Genomic DNA, 12,337 nt, shown 5'->3' on the forward strand with positions numbered 1-12,337 from the left:
ACCAGCCCCGAGCACCCTGTATCATGCATTGAACCTGGACTGGCGATTCGTTTCACATATGATAATTTACATGCTTCAATGCCATTCTCCCATATCATCCCGCCCTCGCCCTCTCCCATAGAGCCCAAAACACTGTTCTATACATCTGTGTCTCTTTTGCTGTCTTGCATACAGGGTTATCTTTACCAATTTACTAAATTCCATATATATGCATTAGTATGCTGTATTGGTATTTTTCTTTCTGGCTTACTTCACTCTGTATAATAGGCTCCAGTTTCATCCACCTTATTAGAACTGATTCAAATGTATTCTTTTTAATGGCTGAGTAATATTCCATTGTGTATATGTACCACTGCTTCCTTATCCATTCGTCTGCTGATGGACATCTCGGTTGCTTCCATGTCCTGGCTATTATAAGCAGTGCTGTGATGAACATTGGGACACACGTGTCTCTTTCATTTCTGATTTCCTTGGTATGTATGCCCAACAGTGGGATTGCTGGGTCATATGGCAGTTCTATTTCCAGTTTTTTGAGGAATCTACACACTGTTCTCCATAGTGGCTATACTAGTTTGCATTCCCACCAACAGTGTAAGAGGGTTCCCTTTTCTCCACACCCTCTCCAGCATTTATTGTTTCATTGTTTTGGGGTGAAATGTCCTATAGATATCAATTAGGTTTAATTGGTCTATTGTATCATTTAAAGTTTGTGTTTCCTTGTTAATTTTCTGTTTAGTTGATCTGTCCATAGGTGTGAGTGGGGTATTAAAGTCTCCCACTATTATTGTGTTATTGTTAATTCCACCCCCCTTTTTTTATGGCTTTGCCCCCTTGGGCTTTATTGGGCTTTCATCATTTGTGGGGTTTCCCCCACCCCAGTTTCTGCAGCAGCAAGCACAGGACCAGAGTGCCACCTGCTGGTCATCCTCAGATATGGCTCCAAGTAGCTGGGGCTCCTGATTTGGGGACACAGGAGGATTTCAGGCTCTGAGTGGAGGCTGAGTTATTGCCATGTCTCCACAGGCAAGTTGTTCACCTCAAAGATTTCCTGTACATACTGGCCAAAGTGGTTGTAGGTGAGGTGCAACTTCAGCCGCAAGGGAGCCTTGTTAGGATTGAGAATTCTGAGCAGCTGGGTCATTGGAAGGCCACCCTGGGCTGAAACAGTGCCTCCACTGGAGGCCTGTAGCTGCAGCTGGAAACTCTTAGGCACAGCCACCTGGCAGATGAAGTGCGTGACGTCACCCCGAGGTGTTGGTGGCAGTGACAGTGATTAACAGCAAAGTAGGTGTTCCAGGGGGTCGAACAAAATAAAGATTCAGCTGAAGTCCTTCACGCTCAAATACTTTGAGATGTGGGATGGGAGCATGGGTTAGGGGAGCACAGGGAAGGTCAAGGAGGTGTATCAAAGTGTCTCCTGGGGTGGGATCCAGGGGGGGGCGGTGCTGGGCATTCTCAGAAGGGCCATCCAGGAGATATAACAGATCCAAGAGCTTTGAGGCCTGGGTCCCTGTGGGGACAGGGGCTGCTTCCGAAAGCTGGGCTACTTCTTTGCTTTCTTTTGTTTCCTCATCGACCTGAGGGCCATCCCGGTCCACAAGAGGCATCTTTTCCAGGACAGCAGCCCTCAAGTGGTCATACTTCCAGAAGAGGGTATTGTACTCCACCACCTGCTGCTGCAGCTCCACGTCCTGGCAGCTCCCTCAGATGGACATCACCTGGCAGTTGCGGTTGTTGTCCCCATGGAGCCGGCTGCTGAGCTTCATGAGGGCTGTGAGGGCATATCCCCTTGGTGGCTGGCAGGGACATTTGGGACTGCAGCACCCTTTCCAGCAGTGCTAATACCTCCTCTTCCTCCACCTGCAGGGGCTCAGTTTCCTCACAGGTGCCCTCCAGCAGGAGGTCTCGGTATTCCCTGATGCACCAGGCTGCCACCTGCACCAGGGGTTGCTGGGAGATGTCCTCAGCCAGGGTGCTGTAGAGGTGGCGCACGGAATAGGCGTGGAGCTCCTGGGCGCCCCCAATCAGCTGGGTCAGGTTGGCCACTGAATCATCATGCACATAGGAGCCTGCCGTCATCAGCACGTGGAGGATGGTATCTATGTGCCACCACTTGGTTGGGGCAAACTTCTCTGCTGCCAGTAGGATGCCAGATGCACAGTCGGCCCGTAGATCAGGGGGGCAGGACTCCAGAAAGCCCTGCAGCTCCTGGGTCATGGCTCGCACATTGGAGCTATTCAGCAGGGCCAGACTCAGTTCCAGGGCCTGCTGGCTGACAGAGGCATCAGGTTCCCACAGACATCCCACCATGGTGGGCCGGTGTTGCTACACAGCACTGTGATCAGACTGTGCCAGCTTCAGCAAGGATGTCAGGGCCACGTATCTAATGTTCCTGTCACTGTTGAGTAGGAAGCGGCCAAGAATGTTGACAGCTAGAACCCTCAGGCCCGAGGCAGAGGGGATGTCCATGATAGTCAACACCATCTCAAACAGAACTGCATTGCCCGCATTTTGGCTGGTGTCTGTGTTTGTGGCTACCTGGGCCAGCAAGTCATTCATGGTCTCACTGCTCTCCTCGTGGTTCCAGCCCAGAATCCGAAGCAGACGAAGTATCTGGACCTGCAGGAATGGGTCGCTGACTCCAGACACACTGTGTTTTGTGGAGCATCCTGTCATCACCAGAGTCCGGAGGGTATGCACTAGCTGGGGTACCACCTTTCGAAAGTGCTTGAGGGCTGCAGGGCTTCGTTCGCAGAGCTCGGTGATCAGCGTGATGGTGCCCAGCAGGATGCCATGGTGACGTTCATGAAGCAGCTGGGCACAGAGTGGGAGGAAGATGTCAGAGAGTTCAGAGACCTTCCGGATCATGTGCACTGCAGTCAGAACAGCCTTCTTTCGCACATAGGAACTGGGCTACAGAAGCAGCTTCTCCACCTCCAGGGCCAAGTCCTGGCACATCTCAGCAGAGCCCATGGAGCTCAGTGTGCACAAGGCTAGGCCTTGGACAGCCTCAATCCCCTGGCTCAGGTCACTGTCCAAGGTGGGCGGGGTAGCCTAACATGTGGACGTAGAGCAGTTTGGCCAGCTGGTGGTGGCTGTGCAGAGGGTCCCCATCGCGGAAGGAGGCCCGGATGTGGGTGCACTCTTTCTGGATCACCTCCCGCTCCTGGGCCTGGGTCTTGGCCTCAGACACGTGTATCCCATTGTTCATGGCAGCACTGTTTATACTAGCCAGGACATGGAAGCAACCTAGATGTCCATCAGCAGACGAATGGATAAGGAATCTGTGGTACATATACACAATGGAATATTACTCAGCCATTAAAAGAATACATTTGAATCAGTACTACTGAGATGGATGAAACTGGAGCCCATTATACAGAGTGATGTAAGCCAGAAAGAAAAACACCAATATAGTATACTAATGCATATATATGGAATTTGAAAGATCGTAACGATAACCCTATATGCGAGACAGAAAAAGAGACACAGATGCATAGAACAGTCTTATGGACTCTGTGGGAGGTGAGGGTGGGACAACCTGAGAGAATAGCATTGAAACATGTATATTATCATATGTGAAACAGAACACCATTCCAGGTTCGATGCATGAGACAAATGCTCAGGGCTGGGGCAATGGGATGACCCTGAGGGATGGGATGAGGAGGGAGGTGGGAGGGGGGTTGAGGATGGGGAATACATGTAAACCCATGGCTGATTCATGTCGATGTATGGCAAAAACCACTACAATATTGTAAAGTAATTAGCCCCCAACTAAAATAAATAAATTTATCAAAAAAAAAAAGAATTAAACAGACATTTCTCCAAAGAAGACATACAGATGGCTAACAAACACATGAAAAGATGCTCAACATCACTCATTATTAGAGAAATGCTCAAAACCACAATGAGGTACCATTTCACGCCAGTCAGAATGGCTGCTATCCAGAAGTCTACACGCAATAAATGCTGGAGAAGGTGTGGAGAAAAGGGAACCCTCTTACATTGTGGGTGGGAATGCAAACTAGTACAGCTACTATGGAGAACAGTGTGGAGATTCCTTAAAAAACTTGGAATAGAACTGCCATATGACTTAGCAATCCCACTGCTGGGCATACACACCGAGGAAACCAGAATGGAAAGAGACACGTGTACCCCAATGTTCATCTCAGCACTGTTTATAATAGCCAGGACATGGAAGCAACCTAGATGTCCATCAACAGACGAATGGATAAGGAAGCTGTGGTACATATACACAATGGAATATTACTCAGCCATTAAAAAGAATACATTTGAATCAGTTCTATTGAGATGGATGAAACTGGAGCCCATTATACAGAGCAGCAAGCCAGAAAGAAAAACACCAATACAGTATACTAATGCATATATATGGAATTTGAATGATGGTAACAATAACCCTATATGTGAGACAGAATAAAAGACACAGATGCATAGAACAGTCTTATGGACTCTGAGGGAGAAGGTGAGGGTGGGACATTCTGAGAGAATAGCATTGAAACATGTATATTATCATATGTGAAACACAACACCATTCCAGGTTCAATGCATGAGACAAATGCTCAGGGCTGGGGCAATGGGATGACCCAGAGGGATGGGATGGGGAGGGAGGTGGGAGGGGGGTTCAGGATGGGGAACACATGTAAACCCATGGCTGATTCATGTCGATGTATGGCAAAAACCACTACAATATTGTAAAGTAATTAGCCCCTAACTAAAATAAATAAATTTATTAAAAAAAAAAAAGATACTCATGAAGTCATTATTTATAATACACAAACACTGAAAACAAACTAAATACCAAACAAAGTGAAAGAAATAAATTATGGCATATTCAGACATTGTTCTGCTATTAGTTTCAAAGAGAATATATTGATATGGGAAAATATGAAAGTGTAAAGGCAGCATACTTTGAAAAGTTTTAATTATATACATGTATACATAAAAATGTAGTATATAGTAAAATTATGGGAGATTTTAATTTTCTTCTTCATACTTCTATTTCATATATTTTCTAGTAGGTGCAAGTATTTTTATAATAAAGAAAAACTAATCTTAATGGCCATATTTTCCATCCATCACACCCTAATACAAATCCTTATTTAAGCATAAACTGATTTAGTTCTGGTTGCATTATCTGAACATAGTGAATCTAACTTATTCTTGAAATGTTTTCTGAATTTTTAAAGAAATTAATATCATTCTGGTTCAACATAGTAAAAATGAGAAAAAAAGTCAGTAGTCGTATCTAAACAAAATACAGGACAGGTTTTATAGATTCTTACTTAGAGTTCTTAACATGGTGGTATCACCTTGGGCAATATGAAGGTGCTGCTTTGGGTGCATGACAAAACTTTGTTGAAAGTTATGAAGTAAAGATCTGTTCTAAAATAACGTGTTGGATCTCCCTGCTTGTGGCTGTGTTTCACTAGATGGGGTCTTTGATGCTACTGTTTGGAAGCCTGGTCAGTTTTATTAACACCATCACTTCATCATCATAAACAGGCCCTCAAAGGCAAAATAATTTTAAATACACCTATGTCACAAAATCATCTCATGGACACTCAGAATGTCAGATTTAAATGAGGCTGTAACAATCGTTTAGTTTATGGAATCATTAAATCAAGCGTTCATTATTACTAGGTAACATCAATGAATGCAGTAGGTGTGGACTAAAAAAATGCACAACCTAACAGTTGAGAGTTGTCTTATTTGGTGGACAAAATTGAGGCCTTAACCCCAGGAGACAGCCTCTCAGGTAGTTCTGAGGGACTACTCTGAAAGGGAGCAGGAGTTTTCCAATAAAAACCAGGTAGCTGGAACTTTAAATACAAAAAAATTACAGTTAATTAAAGAAAACCAGACATCTAAAGTTAATGAATTAGGTGCTTTTGTGTGTATGGGCTCACCAAAATCACTCTTTTGATATGCACCTTAACTAGTAGGGCCAGTATCCTCCATTGTGAATCACCTCAGGATGCACAGTTGGGGGTGGCTGCAGTGGCTGCTGGCTTGCAGGCTGCAACATCCTCCTTTGTTTACTGATATGGCAAGTGACATTTTTCATCCACATAGGTCATTAGTAAGAAAACACTTCCCTTCCACAAACAAGGCACTCTCTCCATACCTCCAACCAAATGAATATTTAATAATACATGTAGCTACCATGGTCTGCATCTTTTCCTCAATTTTGAAAGAGATACAGGTTCAAGAAATATATTGCTTCCTTTTCAACTACATCATAAAACAAACAAAATAATCTGAGTTTCAGGGAGACAAGAGAGAATAGTATTACACTGGGAAAACAGAAAATAAATGCTCCAATCTCACACCAGTCAGAATGGCCATCATCAAAAAGTCTACAAAGAATAAATGCTGGGAAAGGTTTGGAGAAAAGGGAGCCCTCCTAAATTGTTGGCAGGAATGTAAACTGGTACAGCCGCCACGGAGAACAGTATGGAGGTTCCTTAAAAAACTAGAGTTACCATATGATCCAGCAATCCCACTCCTGGGCATATATCCAAAGAACACTCTACTTCAAAAAGACACACGCAACTCAATGTTTATAGCAGTACTATTTACAATAGCCAAGACATGGAAGCAATTTAAGTGTTCATTGATAGATGAATGGATAAAGATGTGGTAATATACATACAGTTATAAAAAGAATGAAATAATGCTATTTGCAGCAACATGGATGGACCTAGAGATTAACATACTAAGTAAAGTCAGACAAAGACAAATATATCACTTATATGTGGAATCTAAAAAAATTATATAAATGACCTTATTTATAAAACAGAAACAGATTCACAGATATAGAAAACCAACTTATGGTTACCAAAGGAGAAAGCAGGGGTGGGGGGGAGGCAAAAATTCAGAGCTTGAAATGAACATATACCCACTATATATAAAACACCAAGTTCCTGTTGTATAGCACAGGGAATTATATCAATATCTTGCAATAATCTATAATGGAAAGGAATCTGAAAATATATATATAATAAAATAAAAAGTATACATGCATATAACTGAATCACTTTGAAACTAATACCAGATACTAATATCACATTGTAAACCAACTATACTTCAATTAAAAATAAAAACCAAAACACAAATTGATAGCATTGCATTGTGCAAACGTACCAAAATTTACTTACTTGGTCCCTCTTAATGGCTTATTTTCCAAGTGTTCTGTTCTTATAATGAGTAATGCTGATGTCCATATTCTTATTACATATATATTTGCACAAATGCTCCCCACACCCATTTGTTGTCATTGTTGTATAAAGATCAATATTGTTTCAACTGTATGTGGTCAAGATTATCAATCATTAAAAAATGACAAAAAAAAAATGAATACTCCATCAAAAAGAGGCAGGTTGCTACTCAGCTCTTGCTGACTGTTCACATGTGGAATTTCTCAAGAAGACAGAAATCTGGTTTTCTACATGAAATCACTTAAGTGCTGGCAACTAATTCAAAATGTGTGAAAAAAAAATTCTGCAGGTCAAAAAGACGTGTATCTGAGAACTGGTTATAGTTTAGTTTGCAACCTTGCTCTAACCCAACCTCCTACCTTGGGGATGATGGATAAAATCAGACTAAATGACCTGATTTTTGCTAGAGGTCACTCGGGTGATAGAACAGGGATAACAACTCAGATTTATGATAGTTACAACTGGAGAATTTTCTATCCCCCAGAGAATTTCCTATATTTAGGTAAGTGAAGTATCCCATAAACTGTTAAATATTATTTAATGGCAGATTTAAAGGCCTGGCTCTGCCCTCAATAATATAAAATGCAATGTAAAAGTGTTTCTTACATAGCACATCCTATACCACATTCAAGAAATTATCAATGAAAAGTATAGCTCTTTATCCACCCATATAGTAACATTTCAAAAAAGAATTTTAAAACAAAACATGCAACTTCTCTGTAGGTTTAAGTGTGTCATCTTCAATTTAACATTTTGAAATTTATAGTCTTTGAAATGTTCAATACCATTGACAAAGATACTGGGAAACATTAAACAGTTTTTCTTGTTATGAAACATTTTGCTGTTTTGCTAAATTTGCAGAAGTTTGGAATAAGTTTTTAAAAATCTAGTATTATTGCATGTTAACCACCTTGAGTTAACACTTAGTGTCATATAGTCTGCTAACAAGAGTCAAAACTTTTGCCAAGTAGGTTCGCATTTCAACATTTCTTGCATTAAAACATTATACTTAGTACGGTGGAAATCCACTGTTGTGGTCCTTTAATGGACTGGAACTTGGGGGTACAGACTCCACCGATAAGAAAGTGAAAGAAGGAAGAAAAGAGGCCAAGCCGCATGAAGGGGACAGGGGAGGGGGGAGAGAGAGAGAGAGAGAGAGAGAGAGAGACATGGGCACCATTGCTCTGATGCAACAAAGGCGTTTATTCAACATATTCTGGGCATATATATACTCTCTTACAAGATAGCCCTTTTTAGCAGAGACAGGGATCAAAATCTAACAAGTCATCTAGAAAGCCAGAGGCTAGAATCATTCTCAAGAAAAGGGGTTGTAAAAGTTACTTTACATATCAAAAAAGAGGAGACTTGTAAATGGCTGCTCTACACTGTATGGAATTTCCATAGGAATGCTGCTGCTGCTGCTGCTGCTAAGTCGCTTCAGTCGTGTCCGATTCTGTGCGACCCCATGGACTGCAGCCCACCAGGCTCTGCTGACCCTGGGATTCTCCAGGCAAGAACACTGGAGTGGGTTGCCATTTCCTTCTCCAATGCATGAAAGTGAAAAATGAAAGTGAAGTTGCTCAGTCGTGTCCGACTCTTCGCGACCCCATGGACTGCAGCCTACCAGGCTCCTCCATCCATGGGATTTTCCAAGCAAGAGTACTGGAGTGGGTTGCCATTGCCTTCTCCCCATAGGAATGAGATACACGAATTTCTATTATCCCCAAAAGCCGGCTTGCCAGCTCTCTGGCACCTGTATTCAGGTGCTGTTAAGGAACACAGAATTCATGCAAGACTGAAAACAGCACACAGGAAGCCTCCTTTTAAATGTATCCTGACAACTGCTCCTGTTTTATTGTATTTGTAAAAAAGGTCCTGACCATATGAGTTTGTTTAATATCAACCAATCTCATAGAAAGGCAACAGTAAACAACAAATCAAGTAAGTCACCAAGACAAACACCAAAGTTACAGTTTCAGACCTGATGCTGTGAAGAATATTTTGAAATCAACCTCGTGGGTTTAGCCCAGATAATTAAACTGATAGTTGCTCAGCTAGAGTCTCTAGATAAGTGAAAGAAGGTGGATTTTTTAAAAAAAAGTTGTACATACAGTGAGATCATAAATGAATTTTGACTTGTACCCAGTTGTAGGTACTAGGATTAGATCGAACAGGAGTAACACAATATTGAGTAGAATCTCAATCACAATCAAAAGGGAATCATTTCTTAACAAGTATATAGTTAGCAATTAATACAGGTTACAGAAGGTAAAGTCTTATTAGCACGTCCTTGTAAAATGTCCGTTCCAAGTTTCAAGTTTTTAGGTGTTCGAAACAAGTTTCTTATTGATTATCGGCCAATTGTTTAACTGTTTGAACACACAACACACGAATGATGGGATTACTGTGATTGCATTTACCCTTCTTAGTTTACGTAAGTCGCAAGGAATTTGGAGTGGTGAGTTCGGACAAGTACACATGGAATATCAAAGATTTTTACAAATGCTGGTCGGGGTCTTTGTCTAAGAGAAGACTCTGCCTTGGGCCCGCCGGTGCATTAAACTGCACTCCACTATCTGCATTGTCTTTCTGAGTGAGTTTGTTTCCCAGAATGTGTGGCTACAACAATGTGAATAAAGTTTCTCCCTATTAAATTAAGGGGGGCATCTATCACATAAAGTTTTAATGTTGTAGGTTGGCCTTCTGGTCCCTCACATGGATATATTTGAGTACTTTGATAAACCTCCTATACTTTAGTTTGAGAAATTTCTGCAATTTGGCAAGAAATTTTTTGTATAGGCCAAGATTTGGGCCATAAATGTTTGGAAATGATAGTAATATTAGATCCAGTGTCGAGGAGACCAGAATATTTCTTACCATTTTGATATTTATATTTGGTCGGGCAAATTCAGATATTAATGAAGTCCACAAGGACTGCTTTTGATCTGTACCGCCGAATCTGCCCGTTTGTACATCTTTAGAGGAGTTAATAGAGATATAAGGAAAAAGAAATAACTGAGCCATTTTTGTCTCCCTTTTTAAATTGCCATAAAATCTGGGATGACATCACAATTTGAATTTCTCCTCTATAATCTGAATCAATTACTCCAGGGTGAACAGTAATTCCTTTAGAAGTCAAACTAGAGGGGCCAAGTAAAAGACCGAAAGTTTGTGGGGGCAGGGCTTCAAACAGTCTGGTAGGTATTGGAGAGGGGACTGTTTGAGGGTTTGAGGGAAAAGATGGAATTTTTCCCTGGTTATTGTTGGAGGTGACCTGGGTGGTCCCCTGCTTGGAGTTTTTCGGAATAGGTTTCCCTTTCATTCAAATTTAGATTCACAATCTTTGGCCCAATGCATACCTCGCCAGTAGCGAGGGCAGACTTTGGAGGGTTTATTATTAACCTTCTTAGAGCAATCCCTTTTTAAATGGCTTTTATCTCCATATGTAAAACATCTTTCATTTCCCTTTTCAAGGGCAGCAACCATTCTTTTAGCTAGCATTTGCATTTTTTGAGTTTCTGATCCTAGATTGCAACAAGCCTTCAAATAATCTATAATAGTCCCTGCCTCCCAAATAGGAGCTATGGCTTTTTGGCATTTTTGATTTGCATTTTCATAAGCAAGTAGTTTCTCTAGCTGTCTTTTAGCTTCTTTTCCAATTACAGTACTGGAAATAGCAGTTTGTAATCTAGCTAAAAAATCAGCATACGTTTCATTAGGTCCTTGCAATATTTTAGTGTAGCTACCTGTAGGTTCCCCTTGAGGAGTAATTTGTTCCCAAGCCTTAAGGGCCACTGTTTTTGTTTATGCAACAAAGTAGGGCACTGTACTCGAGAATGTGGGCCGTACATAGCCATAGTCTTCTTTATTTGTTGCATGGGATGAAAGTTAATAGCCTTATATTGAGGTATTACGTGCCCTTGAGCATCGGGATTTCTTAAAACTGCTAAAGCGGAAAAACCACTGGCTTCAGAGACCTGTGATTGTAAAGCCAGCAATTTAGAAAGCCTCCGTCGCGAAGGAGATGGCTTAAGCGAGTCGTTGTTAAAATCATTAGGTTCTAGCAAAGGAGAGGCTTTTAAATTTGCCTCTGTTGACAGACGGGGAGCGCTTGGAACAACCGAGGGAGGGTTAGTAAATATATCATGTTGTTCCAGTAAGGTTTTATCATTTAGTTTATATTTATGTAATAAGTGTTCTGCCTGTTGTTGAATATCTGCAGGGCCAGGATTACCTTGAAGTGGCAGAATCATGGTTTCAATAGGAGCCCATACAGGCCAGAAATCTGTAGGAATGTTTTTTCCCTTTCTGGCAGCTCGTTTAGCATTTTTTTTGACCTGGTGCCAAATTTTTAAATCAATATCGCTTTCCTCAGGGAACCAAGGGTAACATTCAACCACTGTTTGAAGGCCAGTCTCTATTTCCTGGCGCAAAACTAAAAATCCCTGAGCTTTAAATAAGTGATAAAGTAAAAATAAGTGATAAAGTAAAGTAAAAAAGGTGTTTGGGCTTTCCCGCAGTTATATTTACGTCCTTAATATTTACCAGTCTCAACAGGCTCGCCGTTATACCCATGTCTTTAGTACTTACCAGCTTCAATGAGCTTTTCCGGGGTCACTCTGCCCGACCTGCCGTATCCCAAGTCCCTGTTCTGGCACTCCAATTGTTGTGGTCCATTACTGGACCGGAACTTGGGGGTACAGACTCCACCGATAAGAAAGTGAAAGAAGGAAGAAAAGCGGCTGAGCCGCATGAAGGGGACGGGGGGAGGTAGGGGAGAGAGAGAGAGACAGCGGCACCAGTGCTCTGGTGCAACAAAGGCGTTTATTCAACATATTGTGGGCATATATATACTCTCTTACAAGATAGCCCTTTTTAGCAGAGACAGGGATCAAAATCTAACAAGTCTAGAAAGCCAGAGGCTAGAATCATTCTCAAGAGAGGGGGCTGTAAACGTTACTTTACATATCAGAAAGGAGGAGTCTTATAAATGGCTGCTCTTCACCGTATGGAATTTCCATATGAATGAGATACACGAATTTCTATTATCCCCAAAAGCCAGCTTGCCAGCTGTCTGGCACCTGTATTCCGGTGCTGTT

The 12,337-nt window shown here is 41.9% G+C and overlaps 1 long non-coding RNA gene and 1 pseudogene across 3 annotated transcripts in view; both read right to left on the reverse strand.

Moving 5' to 3' along the window:
- LOC145536828 (uncharacterized) overlaps positions 1-12,054 on the reverse strand; it is a 78,641-nt gene extending 66,587 nt beyond the window's left edge. The window contains exon 1 of one of the 2 annotated variants that reach the window (XR_014076028.1): positions 11,829-12,054. This is a non-coding gene — a long non-coding RNA (uncharacterized LOC145536828). The remainder of the gene's footprint in view (positions 1-11,828) is intronic. The other variant, XR_014076029.1, reaches the window with a different exon arrangement.
- LOC145536825 (AP-1 complex subunit gamma-like 2 pseudogene) lies at positions 830-3,076 on the reverse strand (annotated as a pseudogene). Its single transcript, XR_014076026.1, has one exon. The product of XR_014076026.1 is annotated as an AP-1 complex subunit gamma-like 2 pseudogene (transcript).
- Positions 12,055-12,337: the final 283 nt, after the last annotated feature.

Source organism: Giraffa tippelskirchi, chromosome X (assembly GCF_054371585.1).
Source record: "Giraffa tippelskirchi isolate mGirTip1 chromosome X, T2T-mGirTip1v1.2.pri, whole genome shotgun sequence".
Classification (NCBI taxonomy): Eukaryota; Metazoa; Chordata; class Mammalia; order Artiodactyla; family Giraffidae; genus Giraffa; species Giraffa tippelskirchi.